The sequence below is a fragment of the Dipodomys spectabilis genome, unplaced genomic scaffold (assembly GCF_019054845.1).
Source record: "Dipodomys spectabilis isolate Male_0828 unplaced genomic scaffold, ASM1905484v1 ptg000001l, whole genome shotgun sequence".
Classification (NCBI taxonomy): domain Eukaryota; kingdom Metazoa; phylum Chordata; class Mammalia; order Rodentia; family Heteromyidae; genus Dipodomys; species Dipodomys spectabilis.
This window is the reverse complement of record NW_024870678.1, coordinates 14,453,622-14,474,164: the sequence shown is the minus strand read 5'-3', so window position 1 is coordinate 14,474,164 and position 20,543 is coordinate 14,453,622. Positions and strand designations below refer to the sequence as shown.

General features: G+C 38.1%; 1 protein-coding gene across 1 annotated transcript in view; it reads right to left on the bottom strand.

The window, feature by feature from the left end:
* The window catches only part of Rnf217 (ring finger protein 217), a 124,620-nt gene that overhangs the window by 98,284 nt on the left and 5,793 nt on the right, over positions 1-20,543 (bottom strand). The window lies entirely within an intron of this gene.

Below are 20,543 nucleotides of genomic sequence, written 5' to 3'. Positions count from 1 at the left end.
TCAGTACTAGGGTTTGAACTTGGAGTGTTGCTTGCTAGGTAAATAATCTACTTGGCATCAAACCCCTTTTTGCTCTAAGTTTATTTTTAGATTAGGTCTTGCTTTTGATCAGGTTAAGTCTTGGACTGTGATCCTCTCACTTCTGCTTCCTGGATAGCTAGCAATACAGACATTCACCACCACATCTGACCCTAAAAATGGACACTGATTTCTTATAGTTCTACAGTAAGAAGGTCTACGATAAAAATGTTAGGAGACACGGTATCTGGCGAGGGACTGTTGCATAGAGAAGGCACCTTCTGTATGTTCTCCATAATTGTTGTGGTCTGAATGTTCATGTTGAGGCCTAGTTCCCAAGGGCAATAGCACTGACAGGTGGGACCTTTGGGAAGAGAGAGGATGAGCCTTCATGAGTAGGATTTAAACCCTTATAACAAAGGCTTGAGGGAGACTATTCTTTCTGCCACATGAGGCCATATCCAAGGCACAGTCCATAAGGAAAAGACCTGAACCAGATACGAAATCTCTTTCCATCTTGATCTTAAATTTCTGTCTCCAGATGTGTGAGTAATACATTTCTGTTGCTGGTAAGTTACCTAGCCTAAATTGTTCTTTTTTTAAATAAGTTTCTTTATTGTGAAAATACCATACAGGGGGGTTACAGTTACATGAGCAAGGTAATGAGTACATTTCCTATCAAGCATTGTTACCTCCTCCTTTGTTTTTCCCCTATCATCCCTGCCTTCCCATCTCCACGACTTTTTGTTATAGTAGCCCAAATATAATGATCTTTATCCAAAACATATTGTGATATTTAGAAAATGTTCCCTATCTGCTTATACAGCTTTATTTGTTAATCTTGGGGTTTACTCTATAACACATATATACTAAGCTTATATATTAATTCAGAAAAACTGTCACTTTTAGAATCTTTTATTTTCCTATTCACCAGGTTATATCTATTATTTCAGAGAGATCTGAATTTCTTTTTTTTTAATTTCCCTCCTTTATGAATCATTTTCTCTGTGGATGCCTTGTATAGCATTAGATTCATTTCTAGGAACATCTGGAACATGCTATCTTTTTCTGTGTCTCTGGTAATAAATAGTTCAATAAGAGTTCTATTGCCTTATATCCAGTAAATCTATAAAACTCCCAATGATTTGAATAGTTTAGCTCTATATACTAGTGTAGTATATCTGTTAGAAATAATGTCCACTTATTTTCTTCAAACTTTAAGTCTTTCCATTTTATTTTCTTGTATTTAATTGACTAGGGCTACAGTGTAGTTAAACAGAAACCATGACAGCAAGCTGGGAAGTGTCTCATGCATATAATCTGAGCTACTCAGAAGATTTGGTAAATAAATCAGGCGCCGGTGGCTCGTGCCTGTAATCCTAACTACTCAGGAGGCTGAGATCTGAGGATCGTGGTTCAAAGCCAGCCTGGACACGAAAGTCCGTGAGACTCTTATCTCCAATAAAAACCACTAGAAAACCGGAAGTGGCGCTGTGGCTCAGCAGTAGAGCGCTCACCTTGAGCTGAAGAGCTGAAGGATAGGCCAAAGCCCAGAGTTTAAGCCCCATGATAGGAAAGAAAGCAAAACAAAACAAAACAAAGATTTGATAAATAAGATGGATGCCAGTTTGAACAGCAAAGTCTGCTGGACCCCATTTTCAGAATAACCAGCAAAAAGCTGATCTGGAAAAGTGGTAGAATGAAAGCTACTGAAATAAGCCAGTCAGTGAATGTAAGGCTCCCTGAGTTCAAGTCTTGGTACCAGTAAAAAGAAAGGAAGAAACAAAGAAACAAAGGAAGTTATGGTTTAAATGTCTCCAACTCTCCTACTGAAACTTAATTACTAATGTGACACTATAAAGAGATGAGGTCTCTAGGAGGTAGTGTGTGCCCTGCATGAAACAAAGCAAGGGCTTTACTGTCAAATATGACTGTTCCATTCCTTACTAGGCTGGTCATAGCAGCCTACCTCTCTGGAGGCCACAGCGTGCAAAGATGCCATATTAGAAACAGAGAAAAAGCCCTGACCAACACTGACCTTTTTTTTTTTTTTTTTTGGTCGGTCATGGGGCTTGAACTCGGCCTGGGTGCTGTCCCTCAGCTCTTCAGCTCAAAAAGCGCTCTACCACTTGAGCTACAGTGCCACTTCTGGTTTTCTGGTGGTTTATTGGAGATAGGAGTCTCAAGGTCTTTTCTGCCTGGGCTGGCTTTGAACCGTGATCCTCAGATCTCAGCCTTCTGAGTAGCTAGGATTACAGGTGTGAGCCACCAGCACCCGGCCATTGAACCTATTGGTTAATGAACTTTGCAACCTCTAGAACTGTGAGGAAAAAAATGGTTATTTGTAAATAATCTAGCCTCAGCCATTTCATAGCAGTACAAACAGACCATGATACCAACCCATCCAATCTCTGTCTTTCCTTTTATGTGGAGGGGCAGTTGAATAAGAAATATAGTCCGTCCATCCTTACCTATGAATTTTTTCCCTTGTTTTTAATTACTTATAATCAACCCTTATCTGAAATATTAAACGAGGAAATTCTCAGAATAAGTCATTCATGTTTTAAATTGTGTGCTGTTTTGAGCAGCAGGATAAAATCCTCTGTTGTCTTGCTCTGCCTTGTCGAGGATATGAATAAACATTTCAACCAACATATCTGCAATACTTATATTCCCCTATGTATACAACCAATATGATAACCAAGTATTAGTCCTCTTGATTATAAGATCAACTGTTGATGATGTTCAAGTTAGCCTTATGTATTGACCTAACATTAAGTTCCAGCACTGAGGTCATTCACTTGACTTCATCTCATCATATAGGCTCAGCAGTAACAGTACATGCCTAGATGCATAAGGCCTTGACTTTAAACCCTAGTAGTACACACACATACACATACAAAAAAACCCCAGAGCTCTAAGTAGTAATATGTGTCAAACCCATATGGTTGCCTACTTAACAGCTGTTCTTCCCCCGTATCCCAGCTAATGGCTCCTGAGCTTGTCCATGTGTCTATTTGTTTAGCTGGGCACTAGTGGCTGACATTACCTAGCTACTCCTTCTCAAGTGGTAGATCTCCAGCTGAGCAAGCAAGCCAAGTGAGTGTGGGGCCCTGAGTTCAGAGTACTCTATCTATAAAGTAGAATAAACATGGAAAAGTATCTTCTATTGCTTCATGAAGTATTTTGAATTTGTCAGTAAAAATGAGTGATTTGAAGAAATTTTTTTGTTAAACCATTGAAATACAAGAACTGAGTCCACTCACAGAATAAAATTTTTATCAAGCACTGAATTCATTTAGAAATGAGTTGATTCTTGATGAGATGATTAGTATAGAAAAATAATTAAATTCCTTGCAAAGAACTGAAATGAGATAGTACAAATTTCATAAATATTCTAAACATAAAGTACAAGGTCACAATTTTGTTACTTTAATTTTTCTCACTTATTTAATAAACATTTAAGACATTAAAGTACTCCTACACACTCCGTATAGATGATCACACTAATTTGAAAATACTTTAAATTTGCTCAACACACTCCTTAAATTACTTTATTTCCAGTGGAAGGGGTTATAGAGAAAACTCAGAAACTGATCATGAGACAAGTGTACATGTTTATATTCTTCTAAAATCTAAACAACATACAGCACTGGATGAAAGATAAAATGTTTTCTCACAAACTCAAAAAAAAGCAATAGTCACTTTAACGGAAACATTATTGGTTTTATGAGCAACACAGAATACGTGAAAAGAGAACATACTTTAGGAGTCTGTGAACTAAACTTAAGTATAAAGGGAGAGACAATTCAGTAACTCAGTATAAAACCAACAAAGCAAATCTTTGCTCACATAGCTAGCTACTTCATTGCTGGATGTTTACTAAAAGCAAAGAAAAGGACAGCTAGAATCAAAATAAAGCAGCCTTTATCTGATTGAGGTGTGATCCCAAGGCTTTTACCTTTGAAGGTAGAGAAAGCATAACCAGAAGAGAATAGTTATAGAGAATTAGAAAAGAAAGAGGAATATGAATAAATAGGATTTAACTGTGATGTGACAGTTTCAGTTGCTGAAACAATTGAACAAAACAAGGACAACACACACCAGAATTAGGAGCAACTTCTAATAGCATCTTCTCAGAACTGAAGGTTGGCCTGTGAGACCTTTAGTATGGGAAGATGGGCGCTCCTATTGATTTCATGTGTGGATGAAGGCAAACCTGTTGAGCATCAAAATGAGAAAAGAATGAAGAGCTTGCAAAAATAATGAGAAAGCAGAGAACGTATCTATAAGATAACAAACATCTTTTCAAATGATATTTCTATGTTTTGGTCAGTGACTTTGGTCAGTGTCTCTAAAACAAAACAATTACTAAACAAACATAAAAATCCAAACACAAAGCCATCCCAGTTAAAATCAGAGAAGGAATCAAACTGAAGTAAACTATGTTGCTTGAAAGCCTGAAGTTGGCTCAAGGTGCTGCATAACTTAAGGCTTGCTGGGCACTGTTGGCTCACATCTGTAATCCTAGCTACTCAGGAGGCTGAGATCTGAGGATTCAAAGCCAGCCCAACCAGGAAAGTCTGTGAGATTCTTCTCTACAATAAACCACCATAAAACTGGAAGTGGCGCTGTGACTCAAGTGGTAGAGTGCTTGCTTTGAGCTGAAGAGCTCAGGGACAGCGCCCAGGCTGAGTTCAAGCCCCACAAATGACAAAACAAAAAGCAAAAACAAAAACAAAACGCCTTAAGGCCTTTTGGCAACAAGTGCTGTGGGTTTGGCAGGACACCTTTATAGAGGCCAGAAATCCAGTGATTGATAGAACATGAGACAGATGATCTCCAATGGTTCTATGCTTGTGCAAAACACTTCCACCTCTGTACATGAGACAGATGATCTCCAACGTTTCTATGCTTGTACAAAACACTTCCACCTCTGTACTGGTCTGACAAAACTCTCCCAGCCATTCCCTCTCTTCTGTTCCTGCCACTGGCCGCTAAACACAGTTCATTCTCCACACAAAAGGCAGGATGTTATATAAGCACAAATAATCATTTCACAGTTCTACCAAAATGCCCAACAAGTCATCACAACTGGAATAAAGTATAATTCCACTGAGGACCTCGATAGCCTAACCCAGAGCGATCTCCAGCAACCATCTCCTCTCCTCTTGTCTCCCTTTGTAGCCACACTGCCTCCCTTGAGCTCTAGAAAACTATCATGTGTGCCCACTTTAAGCTTTGCACACTAGATACCTCCCTCACAGCTCAGCTCAGTGCTGAGATCTCAGTTCTACTGACTCCTGCTCTCGCCATTCAGCACTCACCTCTGCACCCATATCTTCTACTATGGCAATTGGAGCCCTTTCTACCTAATGAATTTCCTGCAGGCCCTCTGTATTTATACAAGTATGTCAAAGTGTGTAAGTATGCTTGCTCCACTGGCTTTAACCCCTTTCTCCTACCTTCCCTATATAGCAACAAACACTGTGTGTGTGTGTGTGTGTGTGTGTGTGTGTGTGTGTGTGTGTGTGTGTGTGTGTGTGTGTGTGTGTGTACTTGTACCCACACTTGTACTAGGGCTTGAACTTAGGCCTCATCTCTTCTTGGTCATGGCTGGTGTTCTACTTGAGCTACATCAACAGTCCAGCATTTTGCTGGTTAATCACAATTCTTTTGTCTTTTGTGTTTTTTGTATATGTGTGAAAATAGCATACAGAGGGGTTACAATTACATGGGCAAGGTAATGAGTATATGAGCATTGCTGCCTCCTCCTTTGTTTCCCCTTCCTATCCCTTCCCATCTCCTCCCACCCCTGCTCCCCTTTTTCCTACCTTTCCCCACCCCCAGGCCAAAGTTGTAAAGTTCATTTTTCCACATAATGTCTTGTACATCTCATTGTTGCAATGGGTCCACCTGTATCTTTATTTAAACAATTTGTTTTTTTTCCTTCCCCTCCACAAATTATACTGACATCAAATACAGTGAAAACAGGAGTTATACCATGGGGGAAGGACATAAAAAGCAACAAAGAAATCATCTTATAAATATGTTAGAAACAATCACAAGAAAGAAAAAACATTTGAGTCCTTATCTTGGGGTTCATTTCACCTAGCATCAACTTATCTGACCGCATCTGTTTGTCTCAGACATATACTAATTGCAAATAAGGGAAACCATGGGACATATGTTTCTTTGACTTCATTTAATATAATTTTTTCCAAGTCTTTCCATTTCCTAACAAATGGGGCAATGTCATTCTTTCTGATGGAGGCATAGAATTCCATTGTGTATATATACCACATTTTGTTGATACATTCATCTACTGAGGGCCATCTGGGTTAGTCCCATATCTTAGCTATGGTAGATAATGCTGCAATAAACATAGTTGTGCTGGTAGATTTAGTATGGTCATGTTTGTGATCGTTTGGGTAAATGCCCAAAAGCTGGATTGCTGGGTCATAGGGGAGCTCTATGTGGAGTCTTTTGAGGAACATCCATACTGCTTTCCAAAGTGGTTGGACAAGTTTACACTCCCACCAACAACGCAGTAGGGTTCCCTTCTGTCCACATCCCCTGCAGCATCTGTTGTTATTAGAGTTCTTGATTACAGCCATTCTAAGTGGGGTGAGGTGGTATCTCAATGTTGTTTTGATTTGCATTTCTTTTATGGCTAGGGAGGTTGAACATTTCTTCATGTGTCTATTGGCCATCCTTCTTTCCTCTTCAGAGAAGTTTCTCTTTAAGTCTTTAGCCCACTTATTTCTTGGGCAGTTGTTTGTTTCTTTGAGGATTTGTTGTTGGGGAATTTAATTTTTGAGTTCCAGGTATATTTTAGATATGAGCCCCTTGTCCATTGTATGGCTAGTGAAGATCTTCTCCCAATCTGTGGGCTTTCTATTGATCTTGTTAGCTATGTCCTTTGCCATGCAGAAACTCTGCAACTTCATGCAATCCCATTTGTCCAACCTTTCTTTGATTTGTTGTGTTTCTGGGTCTCTTTTAAGAAATTTCAGCCTGTGCCAAGGAGACCTAGGGTTTCTCCTATTCCATCCTGTAATGTTTTCAGAGTGTCTGCTTTGACTCCAAGGTCTTTTGGAGTTGATTCCGGTGCAGGGTGATATATAAGGATCTACCTTTAGTTTTGTACAAGTGATTAACCAATTTTGCCAGCACCATTTACTGAAGAGGCTGTCTTTCGTCCATTCTATTTTTTAGTTCCCTTATCGAAGATTAGATGGCTGTGGGTTCATTTCTGGGTTTTCAATTTTAATCCATTGGTCCTGAGGTCTGTTCTTGTGCCAGAACCAAGCTGTTTTATTACTATGGCTTTGTAGTAGAGTTTGAAATTTGTTATTGATATTCCTCCAGCACTGTTCTTTCTATTAAGGATCGTTATTGCTCTTCGGAGTCTTTTATTGTTCTTTATGAATTTTTGGACTGCCTCTTCTATTTCCTTGAAGAATGAGGTTGGAATATTGATAGGTATCACATTGAATTTGTACATAGCCTTGGGAAGTATTGCCATTTTCATGATGTTGATCTTTCCAATCCAGGAGCAAGGGAGGTTTTGCATTTTCTAAGTTCTGTTTTGATTTCCTTTTTCAGGTTTTTGAAGTTTTCATCATAGAGGTCCTTCACTTCTTTGGTTAAGTCAATTCCTAGGTATTTTATTTTTTGTGGGGCTATTATGGAGTTGCTTTCCTGATTTCAGCCACGCTTTTCTCATTGTTGGCATACAGAAAAACCATTGAATTTGAGGGTTATTTTTATACCCTGCTACTTTGCCAGTTTGGAATCAGCTTAAGTAATTTGGGAGTGGAGTCCATGGGATTCTTTAAATACAAGATCATGTCATCTGCAAAGAGGGAGAGTTTTACTTCATCTTTCCCTATTTGGATCCCTTTTATGTTTGCATCTTGTCTTATTGCTGTAGCTAGGCATTCTAATACTAGATTGAAGAGAAGTGGAGAGAGTGGACATCCTTGTCTCTTTCCTGAGTTAAGAGGAAATGGCTTTAGTTTTTCACCATTAAGTATAATGCTGGCTGTACATTTGTCATATACAGCCTTTATTGTATTAAGGAATGTTCCCTGGATTCCTATATTTTCCAGAACCTTCATTATAAAGGGGTGTTGGATCTTGTCAAATGCTTTTTCTGTATGTATTGAGATAACCATGTGGTTCTTATCCTTGCTCTTGTTGATGTGATGAATTATATTAATTGATTTGCATATATTGAAGCACCTTTGCATTCCTGAAATGAATCCTGTTTGATTGCGGTGTATGATTTTTTTGATGATCACAATTCTTTTTTCTTGTCTTTTCTTTTCGGCCTGGATTGGAATCAAACCTTGATCTTCCAGCTCTCAGTCTCCTGATAGCTAGGATTACAGGCATGTGCTATCAGCACCTGGCACAGCTACCACTTCTCAAATAAGAGCCATGTTCTAATTTTTCTACTCCTAAAATCATAGCTTTCTCTTCTAGAACCACTTTAAGTCTGCATCATACAATTTAGTCAAGTACATTCTTCACTAAGCTTTATCTGGAAAGCTTGCTTTTCACCTGCTAAAGCTTTAACTTTTCTGAGGTGGGAGATGGACTTCTCTTTAAGGATACTCATTTCCTTTCATAGTTATTGGCCTGGTGCTGAGCCAGTAAATATTTTAATAGAGTGAGAATACTTTAGCTACCCATCTCTTTTGATTTCCTTGAACCAACAATGTACTTGACAACAGATTCTCTAAGACATCTTCAATGAAAGAAAAAAAGTCTTGGCCGTTGTAAATAGATTCTTCTACATAGAAAGCTCTGCAATTCAATAAGCACCTATTCAACATGTACTTAAACTTGCTTTCCCAGAAGAGGTGATAAGACTGATAGCAATTCCTGTTCCTTGTCTCAGCTACAGTATTATGATTAAAAGCCGACACTGTATACTACGACTGTGTAAATCACTAGTCTGTGAGGAGACTGCCTGCTTGACCTTGCACTCATTAGTGTCTTGAACAAACCAGCAGGATTCTATCCAATCCAGCTAGAATACATTAAGTCAAAAGGATATTAAAACGGGAACAATCTAAAAGTTCCAGAGATTTTGTTCACATCTTAATTATAATTTTTATTAATTAAGGATATACAAACATTTTGATTGCCAATCACTTTAAAGCAATGCCAGAGAACTAACTACATTATTTTTAAAGATTCTTGTATAACCTTTCATGACTGTAAAGTCTATATTCTGTTTTAACAACTTTTTTTTAATTGTGAAAATACTGTACAGAGGGGTTACAATTACATGGGCAAGATAATGAGTACATTTCTTTTTTTTCTTTTTTTGTCGGTTGTGGGGCTTGAACTCTGGGCCTGAGTGCTGTCCCTCAGCTCTTCAGCTCAAGGCGAGCACTCTACCACTTGAGCTACAGCGCCACTTCCGGTTTTCTGGTGGTTTATTGGAAATAGGAGTCTCACGGTCTTTCCTACCCGGGCTGGCTTTGAACCGCGATCCTCAGATCTCAGCCTCCTGAGTAGCTAGGATTACAGGCGTGAGCCACCAGCGCCCCGCCATGAGTACATTTCTTACAAGCATTGTAGCCTCCTCCTTTGTTTCCCCTTCCCATCCCTTCCCATCCTCCCCCTATCCCCCCACCTAATCCTTCCCCCCCACCAAAGTTGTAAAGTTCGTTTTCGACATAATGACTTGTACATCTCATTGTTGCAATGGGTCTACCTGTATCCCTATTTAAACGATTTGCTTTTCCCCTTCCCCTCCACAAATTATACCGACATCAAATACAGTGAAAGCAGGGGTTATACTGTGGGGGAGGGACATACAAAGCAACAAAGAAATAATTTTATAAATGTGTTAGAAACAATCGCATGAAAGAAAAAAACCATTTGAATACATATCTTAGGGTTCATTCCCCTAACATCAACTTATCTGACCTTTTCTACTTGACTCAGACATATACTAGTTATTGCAAATAAGGGAAACCATGGGACCTATGTTTCTTTGGGCCTGGCTTACTTCACTTAATATAATTTTTTGTTTTAACAACTTTTATACCTGAAAAGACACTTCACATAGACAGATGCAAGCAGCGCATCACTGCCTATGTTTGCTAAATCATTACACTTTTTTTTTTTTGTCGCTCGTGGGACTTCAACTCCGCCTGTGCGCTATCCCTCAGCTCTTCAGCTCAAGGCGAGCACTCTACCACTTGAGACAGTGCCACCTCCAGTTTTCTGGTGGTTAATTGCAGATAAGAGTCTCACAGACTTTCCTACCAGGGCTGGCTTTGAACCGCAATCCTCAGATCTCAGCCTCCTGAGTAGCTAGGATCATAGGTGTGAGCCACCGGCACCTGGCCAATCATTACACTTTTATACCTCGCCTCTCAGTTATGAGAAAGCTGTTGCTGAAATTCAGCTAATTCACTTACATCAACTGCTCTTAAAACTTAACAGAAAGTGATGAGTTTTAATTTTTAAACAAGTGGGTTAAAATTTCTCTGAAAACCATCAGTTGGACAAATACAACCCAAGTACCAGGTAAAAATTACTACCCTTTCAGTGTTTTCCTTCCAAGCATTTTTTGCTAATCCCTTCTTTTATCCTAAGAGTCAAGCTTACTGACAATATGACACACACATGCAGAATAACAACAAAAGCAAATCCTACAGATACCAGTTTTGATTGATTCGAACCGATGGGTTTTCTTAGACATTTTCAAATTTAAGATCAGTGAATATTCTTATGCTAACAATATAGAACCTTGAAGCAGAGTATATTAAAAACACACAAAATTCCATTCTTTACTTTTAGGATCTTATTATTTTCCAAGCATTTCAGAAAAAAAATCTTGAGGAGAAATGATAACACAGTGGTAACAGGGATAAAACAAGTTCGAGTAGGAGAGTTAAATGCAAACACTGGGAGTTTGAAGTGTCATTTCCCACCAAAGGTATCTCTGGCAGAAGACTTGAAATTCACCTCTCCTACATCCACATGAAAAAAGAAGTACACGGAATCTGGCCACATCAAAGTCACTTCTGATTTTACACAACAGCCCTACTTAGACAGGCATAAACTAATAATTAACTAAACTCTAAATATTAGAAAAATGCCTTTTTACCTCAGCTGTTTTAAAATGTTTGGTAACCAACATGTATTGGTGGGGAGGGCGGTAGCTGTGGTCTTGAATTTGCCATGCAGAACTCAGAGCTCATGAACACCAACTATGGGCCATGATCATGTGAGGGAATATGGCAAGAAAGAACACCACAAAAAAGGAAGTAATTTGCAAGGGAGCCTATAATTAGCTTCTGCATCTTACAGTGGAGAATATTATTGAGGGAAATAGCTTAGGAGGATTTAAAAAAGGATTAGTCATTCACATGAATGAATAAGCCCAGAATTTAGTTACCTGAGGGGGAGGAGAGAGAGGAAGGCCACCTGATAAAAGTAATATATCCTTTCCCACTGCAGGATATAAAGATCCGTAATCAGGAAGAAATTTCTGAGTATAACACGTAGACTTCTGGAAATTTAAGCAATTACCCAGTCAAGAACACACTAATCAAACAATAAAATCACCCACACGAACTAGACTATCATGAACAATAAAAATCCAAGAGCAGGACAGTTTAACAAAGATTGTCTGGGATGATTAATTCTCAAATATCATTAAATAAAATATTCTTTCTGAATAAAATATATTTGCGCTAAAAACAAATCTGGTGTATTCTTTTAATCCAGAAAAATAGTCTTAAAATTTTCAAATACACTGAAGCAGAAATTATTCTCTACAGAGAATAAATTTATGTGCTACTAATGAGAAAATTCAGAACCTAACCCAAACCTTGACATAGTTCAGTTACAATGACAGAATCTAAAATATTTAATAATAAAGTATCTTCTATACAAGGCTTGTTGAAAACTAAGTGAACCCTTATTATTAAATTATTCAAAGATAAAATACAAGAATATAACACTAAAATAAACTTATACAATAATACGAAAAGCTTTATAACCTAAATTCACAACATTCCTGACTTTTGTATGAAATTGTGCTTTAGTTTTTAAAATATGGCTCAAAATCCTTTCACAAAGCCTCTCCTCATCCTCCCCCCCCACCAAGGTGGGGTCAACATTCTTTTCCCTTGAACCAGAGCAGGCTTATGATGACTTTAATAAAGAAATGATGAGAGACTTTCAAGTTAGGGCAGTAAAGATCATGCAGTTTCCTTGTAGTTGTGACACTGGCTCTGAAAGAGGCCTGTCTCCAACTCTGATGCCCTAGAGTTCCATGCTGGCTAGGCCACAGGCAGGCACTCTGGTAGACAGCCACAGCTGAGCTCACTGACAACAACCAGCATCAGCTGCCAGCCCAGTGAGTGAGCTCAACATCTGACTACAAATTCATGAGAGTCCCCAAAGTGGGAACTAGCCAGCTGAGCCCTTCCCAAATTCCTAACTCAAAATGTCATGGTCAAAATAAAATGGTCATCTTAAGCCCCTAGGTTCTTGGAGGAATTTTTCTAGCAAGAGACAGGGTACTAGCACAAGGTTATAATCAAAAAAGCAATGCCATAGTTATAGGCAGGATGTTCTAGGATAAAGACTGGCTGTGATATTTCATTACATTCAAAATTTAAATATATTGTTGAACAAGATTTCAGAAGTTCAGATTGAAATATTTACCTTACTTTTCCTACTAACCTAAACATAGTGTAATTTATTTGATCATTCTCTCAATCTTTAGCAAATATTTATTGAACAAATACTCCATTCTGGGATCTGTACTAGGTGCTAGTTATTAAAGCAGTCAGGACAATATGGACGTGTGGGCCACAGATATCACAGAATCAAACATCAATTTTCATGCAAACATATAATTACAAGAAAGACTTAAACCATGCTGATGGAATAAAGAGTACTTGAAGAGCATTAACAACAGGTCTGAGTCAAATTGAAGACTACAGTTAGACTGAGATTTTGAAGGGAATTAATCACTAGAAAGATGCTATGGCTGGAAAAAACAGTTTTGGACTGAAGAGGATCACAGAGACCAAATATTACTGGCAATGCTAGGAACTGAAATCAACATTTAAAGCAATGTGAACTTATTACATGTTTTTAGGAAAAATAATGAAGTATTGTAATTTTTACTTCAAAGGATAACTTTGGCTATCTTAGCTTTCAGCTGTTGTCACAAAATGGCTAAGATAATCACATTATAAGGAGCATAGGTGGGCTGGGAAGGTGGCTCAGTGGTAGAGCGCTTGCCTTGCATGCCTGAGGCCCTGGGTTCGATTCCTCAGCACCACATAAACAAAAAGAACAATGCCGGAAGTGGCACTGTGGCTCAAGTAGAGCGCTAGCCTTGAGCTGAAGAGCTGAGGGACAGCGCCCAGACCCAGAGTTCAGGCCCCACGACCAGACACCTCCCCCCCCCCCCAAAAAAAAAGGGAGCATAGGTTTATTTGGGCTCAGGCTTTCAGAAGTGTCAGTCCATAGTATTTGTGGCTGCTGCTGTACGCTTCTGGTGACACACTGTCTTACAGCAGCAGAGCACAGTGAAGTGCTCACTTCATGGTAGGCAGAAAGTGAAGGAGATGAGATAGGAGGTAACAAGGTCTCAATATCTGCTTCAAGAACCTATTCCTGATGATGTAGCTTCCTACTAGACACCACTTTCTAAAGCTTCTATCACTCTCTAATTGTGCCACAGGCTAGGAACTAAGCCTTCAACACATGGACTGTCATAGGTCTTTTAAGATCAAAACCATAGCACTAATTCCAATAGTTTATATATTGACATCATCCTTGATATATTAATTAGTTACAGAATAAATTAGTCTCATTCTATATTAGAACACACAAAAAGCTAGAAGATCGGTGAAAAATGAAAAGATAAGTAAGATGTTTACATGTATAAGCTTTGTATGGAAGCACAGAGAAGGGAAAGGCAACATTAATTCACTGAAGTATAAAGTTTTTGCTAATACTGATTTTAAAGTCTGAGGCTTGTACTTGATAGGCAAGCATTCCACCACTTGGGCCAGGCCCACAGAAAATAACATTACAGCAGTAAGTAGACTATTACAGCACAATTCATATATGGTTTGATAATCTCAGGTAAAGGGGGTTATTGAAGAAAATAGGAAGAATGCATCAAGCTAGGCACCGGTGGTGTACACCTGTAATCCTAGCTACTCAGGAGGCTGAGATCTGAGGATCACAATTCAAAGCCAGACCGGGCAGGAAATTCTGTAGGACTCTTATCTCCAATAAACCACCATAAAACCGAAAGTGGTGCTATGGCTCAAGTGGTAGAGCACCAGCCTTAAGCTGAAGAGCTGCGGGACAGTGTCCAGGCACAGAGTTCAAGCCCCATGACTGACCAAAAAAAAATGATACAGAACATCAAGGAGAATTAATACAGAATGTCCAACCTGATAGTAAATAATGAATGGGTATGAAAGAGGCAAAGAAAGTTGCTGTAGCAAGGAAATAAAGAAGATTTCCCTAAGACAGAAGGGCTTACTAATTAACATAATTAAGAGCATCATGAGGTGTTCAAAGAGCAAAAGTTTAATATGGTTATAAACTGCTGATGAGAAACAAGTCTTGAATAAGCATATAGGAATTAGATCATGTAAACTGTTATAATGTTCACATTCTGTAAAAGCAAGAGGCAGACATTGAAAAGCTAAGAAGGGTGTCAAGAATGGTATTGCATTTTATAAAGAGCTTTCCAGCTTTGGGGTAGGGGAACCGACTAGAGATACTCAAGTCAGAAGTCATTTTCAAAACCTAGGAAGAAACTGTTGGTGGCTCAAATAAGGAAACAGAGAAAGCAGAAATAGAGAAAGGTGGAGAAGAATGCTTGTGTTTTTAAATTCTCTCTCTGTCTGTCTCTGTCTCTCTCGTGCATGCTCACTTGCTCTCTCTCTCTCTCTCTCTCTCGCTCTCTCTCTCTCTCTCTCTCTCTCTCTCTCTGTGTGTCTCCATCTACCTATTTACTTATTTTTAGGACACAGAATTGAAAGGATTAAATGGTGGGAAGTGAGAAAAAGGAAATACACAATGAATACTCCCTCCTCCCAAGTTACTAATCTGGGTACAATGATGGAAACTAGAAATCCAAAAGGATGGGGAAAGCTCTGCAAATGTGAAAAAGAAGAGATTAAAAATGGGAATTAGTTTTGAGAATTTTAAGGTGACTAAAAGTAGGACATCAAACTAGAACACATATATACCACACAGAGATAGCTGTGTGGTACTAAAGACAAGGAGAAGGCTTGGGTTATAGCTAAAGTGTAGAGTGCCTGCCTAGCAAATATAGGCCCAGATGTCAATCTTTAGTATTATTTTTAAGTGTATTTTAAAGGCAAAGAGAGCAATAGGGTGAAGATAAACATGGGGCAGATGAAATGGTTCCACTAAGAGTTGTGAAATTAAGAATTAGATCTTAATTTGCATGAAGCTGCAGAGCTTCTGCATGGCAAAGGACATAGCTAGCAAGATCAATAGAAAGCCCATGGATTGGGGGAAGATCTTCACTAGCCATACACTGGACAAGGGTCTCATATCTAAAATATACTTGGAATTCAAAAAATTAAATCCCCCAACAACAAATCCTCAAAGAAACAACTGCCCAACAAATAAGTGATAAAGACTTAAAGAGAAACTTCTCTGAAGAGGAAATAAGAATGGTCAATAAAGCTGGTTTTGGACATGACAACTTGTACTTCTCATTGTTGCAACAGGTCCACCTGTATCCTTAAACAACTGGTTTTTCCCCATCTCCTCCACAAGTTATACTGACATCAAATATAGTGAAAGCAGGGGTTATACTGTGGGGGAGGGACATACAAAGCAACAAAGAGATAATCTTATAAATGCGTTAGAAACACATGCATGAAAGAAAAAAACCTTAAAATACATATCTAAGGGTTCATTTTCCTGACATCATATTATCTGACCTTTTCCGCTTGACTCATACAGATACTAGATATTGCAAATAAGGGAAACCATGGGACCTATGTTTCTTTGGGCCTGGCTTACTTCACTTAATATAATTTTTTCCAAGTTTTTCCTACAACGTCGGTGCGGGGGGGGGGGGGGGGGGTAGGGGGGAGGAGGGGAAAGGTGGGGGAAGGAGAAGGATTGGGATGGGGGAGGGGGGAGGCTGGGAAGGGAGGTGAAGGGTAAACAAAGGAGGAGGCTGCAATGCTTGGTAAGAAATGTACGCATTATCCTGCCCATGTAATTGTAGCCCCTCTGTACAGTATGTTCACAAATAAAATTAAATTTAAAGTAATAAAAAAAAGAATGGTCAATAGACACATGAAGAAATGCTCAAGCTCTCTAGCCATAAAAGAAATGCAATCAAAACAACATTGAGATTACATCTCACCCCAGTTAGAATGGCTATAATCAAGAACTGTAATAACAACAGATGCTGGAGGGGATGTGGTCAGAAGGGAACCTTACCGCATTGTTGGTGGGAGTGTAAACTTTGGAAAGCAGTATGGAGGTTCCTCAAAAGACTCCACATAGAGCTCCCCTATGACCCAGCAGTCCCACTATTGGGCATTTACCCAAACGATCACAAACAAGGCCATACTAAGGCTACCAACTGTTTATTGAAGCATTATTTACCATAGCTAAGATATGGAACCAACCCAGATACCCCTCAGTAGATGAATGGATCAAGAAAATGTGATATATATATATATATATATATATATATGTGATATATATATATATATAAATGTGATATATATATATATATATATATCTCCATATATACAATGGAATTCTATACCTCCATCAGAAAGAATGACATTGCCCCATTTGTTAGGAAATAAGACTTGGAAAAAATTATTTTAAGTGAGCAAGCGAGGCCCAAAGAAACATAGGTCCCATGGTTTCCCTTATTTGCTATAACTAGTACATGTGTAGGACAAGCAGAAAAGGCTATGTGCATATGTCATATGTACATATGACCATATAAGATGATGTTAAGCAAAATGAACCCCAAGATAGGGACAAGAATATCTTTTTCCTTGCTTGCTATTGTTTCTAATGTATTTATTATGTAGCATGTGATTTTTTTTTTTTTTTTTTGCTTTGTATGTTCCTCCCCCACGGTATAACCCCTATTTTCACTATATTTGATATCGGTGCCCTGCTTCTTGTATATACACTTCTCTAATTCGGGGAGGGGAAGAGAAAGAAAAAAACAAAGTGCTTAAATAAGGATACAGGTTGGCCCATTGTAACAATGAGATGTACAAAACACTATGTTGGAAATGAACTTTACAACTTCGGTGGGGGAGGTAGGGGTAAGATGTGGAGGTGGGAGGGAAGGGATGGTAGGGGGAAAACAGAGGAGGCAGCAATGCTCAATAGGAAATGTACTCATTACCTTGCTCATGTAACTGTAACCCCTCTGTACAGCATTTTTACAATAAAAAATGTACAAAAAAAAGAGTAGATCTTAAGACAGGATATCAACATAAAGAGATGATAAAATAAGAGAAATCTCAAGTGGAAACAAGTAATGACCAAAAAGTTAGGAAGAAAACAAGAGCTAAGACTAACCTAAGAGTTAGTCAAATCATAGCTTTTATTACATGGAGATGAGGCTGAGTTTTGGCAAAAACCTTTCTCTAGATTTAAGTTTGGACAAGAGTCTTCTACTTCCTCCAAACATGTAGTTAAGTATTCTTCTCTTTCTTGGGTTAGAAGATGTAATTTTACAGAGTATAGGAATTAACTTAAAAGTCATCATCTTGTATGAAAGATAGTAAAAAAATATAAAAGAGCTATGGATTTTAAACTAAAGGAATCTAAATTAAATTTCACTTTTGGCATCTCCTGGCTTTGTGATTCCTGAACAGGCTATTAAGCACCTCTCTAACTTTGCTTCTCATTCTACTATCTATAACACAAAAAACATTATTTTCTTGTTCTCTTGAACTTACTCTAATCGTTAAACCAATTTGGTTTACAATTACCAACAATCCCCTTGTTAGGAAAACCAATAGTCAAGATGAGACTCAAGCAGCTAAAACTCAAAATCATTAGGCACAGATTATTCTTTCCCTTTTAAAACACTGCCTTTGTTTCTGGGTAAGCGTTTTATCTCAGTATTTCTCTGGACTAATTGACCTTCTTCCCTATTCTCTGCTGGTTCTCTTACAACTCCTAAACTCCACCCACATCTGTGCACACTAATAGTCTCAGACTCAACCTTCCATTGATCCTCATTCTCACTTCATCCAAATTTGATACTTAGATTGCTCTTTGGAATGCCAGAAACTGCCCTTCATGAATGCTGAAACATAATTTCAAACTTAGCATTTCAAATTCTTTCCTCTAAATCTAGGTCTCTTACAGTGTTCCTCATCTTATTAAACGGCAACTCTAGTTTTCAAATTGCTTTAGTTCAAAACCTGCCATCTTTAGTTCTCTTTCTCTCATTCCATATCCAATTATTGCAAATTCTGTCAGCTTTATCTTCATAATTACGTTCAGAATGCAAACAGTTCAACCATATATACACCTTCAAACAAGTCTTAGGCAATTTCTCATTTGGAATATTGCTACAGCTTTCTGATTTATTTATTTTTATGTATCTTTTTGCTTCCATCTCACTCCTCAGAGACAGAATAATTTTGTTAAAGGGACTGTTGTATCTGGCTACTTTCTGTTGAAAACTTTTTTGTATTTTCCCTTCGCACTTAGAGGAAAGGTAAATTCTATTTTTTTGTTTGGCCGGCTGGTTTTTGTTATTTTGTTGACTATATAACACAAGTTGGCGGAGAACTCACTCTGCCACCCAGGCTGGCCTTGAACTCATGATACTCCTACGTCATCTCCATGAGCTTAGAGTGTTGGGATTACAGTCATGAAGCCTTATGCCCGGCTAAATGAATACTCTTTACATCTTTAACTACCTGTCTCACCAGCTTTATCCATTCCTTCTGCCATTATCTTCTTACCACATCTACTGCTCCTGCAACACCCTCATGTAGTCTTCTGTATCTGGAAGGCTACTGTCCTAGATATCCACGTGGTTTGTTCTGTCACTGAAATCATAAAGGGCTTAAGTAAAAAAGCCTTGTAAAAAAAGTCTTCCATAATAACTGTGCCCCCAAACTATAATTACAGCAAGTACAACACCTTCTTTAGTACATCTTATCACCCTTCCCCCATTTCTCTTTCTCTCCAGTACTTACTATAGCTAATATACTAAACAATGTGTTGTTATCTACTTGCTCCTTCATGGCCTACCACACAAATCCCATAAAGCCAAGAGTTTTGCTTATTTTAATTCTTTTTATTTCCAATACCTACCATAGTGCCTGTTATATAGTTTCAATTTATAAGTCAATTGCAATTAAGTAGTGAATTATGCACAAATGCTTAGAATATAAACAGCCAATAAACAGCTATTTTTACTATTTTTATTATGTACAAATTCAACTATGATTATTCCAAAATTATTTAGGTAAATGGAATAATACACAGTGGAGTTGTTTTCTTGTAGAGGCTTAAAGAAACTTAATTTGAGAAATTTCATTTTAGTTTATTACATAAAATTCATGAAAAAGTGATTTTTAGCAAAATAAACAAGAAGCATAACTTCAGTAGTTGGCAGTGTAGCATGTGCTTAGCATATTTAAGTCCCTGGCTCCAATACTTTACAAAAAAGGAAAAGAATTATAGCTTTAAAGATCTGTATACTACTTTGAAGAATCCAAAATAAATGTAGCAATAATTCTGTTTTCTTTTAAGGTAATAAATATTTTGAAAAGAACAAGATATTTAGAAATAACTGATTTCTAACCAGGCACTTAATGGTTCACACTTGTAATCTTAGCTACTGAGGAGGCTAAGATGTAAGGATCATGGCTCAAAGTCAGCCTAGGCAGGAAAGTCTGTGAGACTTTGATTAACCATCAAAAGCCAAAAATGGAGCTGTGTCTTAGGTGGTAGAGCGCTAGAATCGAGCACAAAAGCTCAGGGACAGCACCCAGGTTCTGAGGTCAAGCCACAGGACCAACACAAAGAGAGAAACAGGAGAGGGACAGAGACAGAGAGACAGATACAGAGAGACAGAGACAGAGACAGAGAGACAGACAGAGAGAAATGCCTTATTTCCAAAAACAAGACAGCACTCTGAAACATATATATATATATATATATATATATATATATATATATGTATGTATAGCAAATAAGTAATGGAAATATTTATTACTTTGGATTGAACAAAATAGGAGAATAGTAGGATGGTTAATAAAGGATGAGCTGCTATCCCAGAACTATTTTATTAAAAACCTACCACAGAGCAGAAGAGAAAAAAAAGAGATCAACAGGTGATTTTTTGAAAACTTAAATATATGTATGTAATGCAAATATTATATATATATATATTACACGCACTCTCTGTCTCTCTGTCTCTCTCTCCTCTCTCTCTCTCTCTCTGACAAGAAGGCTATGAA